Below are 2,514 nucleotides of genomic sequence, written 5' to 3' on the forward strand. Positions count from 1 at the left end.
AAGAGAAGGCCTATTTAAATATATTTTTTAATTTGTTTTAATTTTGTATGTGGTATCAATTGTTCTGTTTTTAGTTGGCTGTAAGCCGCCCTGAGTCTACCAGGAGAAGGGCGGGATATAAATGCAATAAACTTGAAACAATAAACTTGAAACTAATAGTAAATTAGAAATGAGAAATGTGAGATTGTCCTTATGAGGCTACGTAGCTAATAGCAAATCGTGTTTTGCACATTACTGCATTATCTTCATGAAAGCAAAAAAACTGGATAGCACTTTAACATCAAGATATCAATGAGTGCAGAGAACATAGGTCAGAGTGCAGAGCGACAAAGAGACTATCAAAACCGAAATGGAATTCAACTTCCTGGGCTCTAAAATCGACTGCAGCCCTAAGATCAAAAAGCATAAAGCACTTGGAAGGGCTTCAATGTCCAACATGAATAACATCTAGAAGAATAAAGATATCAGTTTCCCAAGCAAATGCAGATTAGTCAACACAATAATTTATCTGATTGCTACTTATGGCTGCAAAACCTGGACTTTGAAAAAGGCAGATAGATTTGAATTGTGGTCCAGGGAAAAAAATATAGTCATACCCAGGAAACAACTATAGTCATACCCAGGTTCTATTTTAGAGCCCAGTATTTGACGGCTTTCAAACTCCTCGAATTTGGTACTTGATGCATTTTAATATAAAAATGTTGTCCCCAAATGTTTGTTTGGTACTTGCTTTGGTAGCTTGTTTGGTACAAGCTAGAACTTATCGGTGTCGGCTGCCTTGTGACTCGCTACCCTTTCTGGCCAAAACAAAAGGTCACGTATTAAGTCACTTGGTTTGGTACTTGTAATTTTTTAGTACTTCTCACACCTCCAGAGCCAATTAATGACAATTATCAAGGTACCTCTATATTATGCATTCCATAATATAGGTGGTGATGTGTGAAAGAGAAGCATCAACAGTGCTGATCCATGGAGTGGCCAAAGGTTGAACATGTCTGGATAGATGACGACAATGGCCTTATTATATTCAAGCGTTTCTTCTCCATTAGTTAGTTCAATTAGTTTGCTACATTGTTACATTGTGATAAATAATGTACAAATTCTAATGCATGAAAATATTTTCAGCTGATAAACAATTTGATTCCCTTGAATGGTAAACATGCTAATTAATTTTATTCTTAGTGATTTATTTCGAAGTAGCACTTATACAGTTCAGTCCTCGACTTACAACCACAATTGGGCTCTGAATTTTGGTCATAAGTCATTGCAGTCATTAAGTGAGGTGCCCACGTGACTGCCTTGATCAACGACCACAATCTCAGCCCTCCTATTTTTGGTTGCTAAACAACCCTGTGGGTCATTAAGCAGATGAGTCAAAGAGTTGCCTGCTGAGAGATAGTGTTTGCTAGCTTTCTGCTTGAAAAGCTAGCAAACGTGATATTTCAATATTTCTGAAAGGTAGAAAACTGGAAAAAAGCTTTGATCTTTGGGATGCAAATTTCTTTGCTCCAGCCCAATACTGAAGTTCCCTTTTATGCAAGGCAGACTCCAGTTCTGGGCTGAAAAAAAGGGGAGGGGGGAGAGGGAGTCCTTTCACAGGTGGCAGGAGCTTGTCATCTTTCCCTGTTAGCTTCCGTATTGAAATTCTGGGGAAGCCAGCAGACAATATTGCAAATAGTGATCACATGATAGCAGAACACTTGGCATAAGTGTGTGAACAGGTTGCCAAATGCTTGAAATTGGACTATGTGACTGTGGAGTGATATGGCAGTCACAACTTCAAGGAGAGCTTATAAGTAATTTTTCATGAGTGACTCCTAGCTTTGAATGTTTGTTAAGCAACTGATTGTAAGCTGAGGATTACCTGTATGTTAAAATTTAAATCATTTATATAAGTGAAATATATTAAAACAACAAAAAATATCATAAAATTCACATCAAATCTGTTTAAAACTACTAAATATTATTAAAATCCATGTAGAGAGGCAGTGTAGTCTAGTGGTTAAGACATCAAGCTAGAAACCAAGTGACTGTGGCTTACAGTCCTGCCTTAGGCACAAAATCAGCTAAGTGTTTTTGGGTCAGTCATTTTTTCTCAGCCCTAGAGAGGAGGCAATGGCAAACCACTTCTGAAAAATCTTGCTAAGAAAACTGCAGATGGTCTCCAAGAATCAGATATAATTGAATGGAAGGGGGGGGGAGAATATCCCGGTATCTAATTTTATAAAATCACCTTATCCCATGTGTTAAAAATTATTACAATTTGGGTTAACAAAAAGTAGACAAAAAGGTATTAGAGATTTTGCTGTTATGAACTTTTGATACTGTGGACCACAGTATCATGCTGCGGCGTTTGGGTGGGTTGGGAGTGGGAGGCACGGTTATGCGGTGGTTCTCCTCCTTCCTCACCGATCGTACGCAGTCTGTATTGGCAGGGGGACAGAGGTCGACCCCAAGGCCCCTAACTTGTGGGGTGCCACAAGGGTCGGTCCTCTCTCCACTCCTGTTCAATAT

This window comes from Protobothrops mucrosquamatus, unplaced genomic scaffold, assembly GCF_001527695.2.
Source record: "Protobothrops mucrosquamatus isolate PMUCROS unplaced genomic scaffold, P.Mucros_1.0 scaffold218, whole genome shotgun sequence".
NCBI classification, from domain to species: Eukaryota; Metazoa; Chordata; class Lepidosauria; order Squamata; family Viperidae; genus Protobothrops; species Protobothrops mucrosquamatus.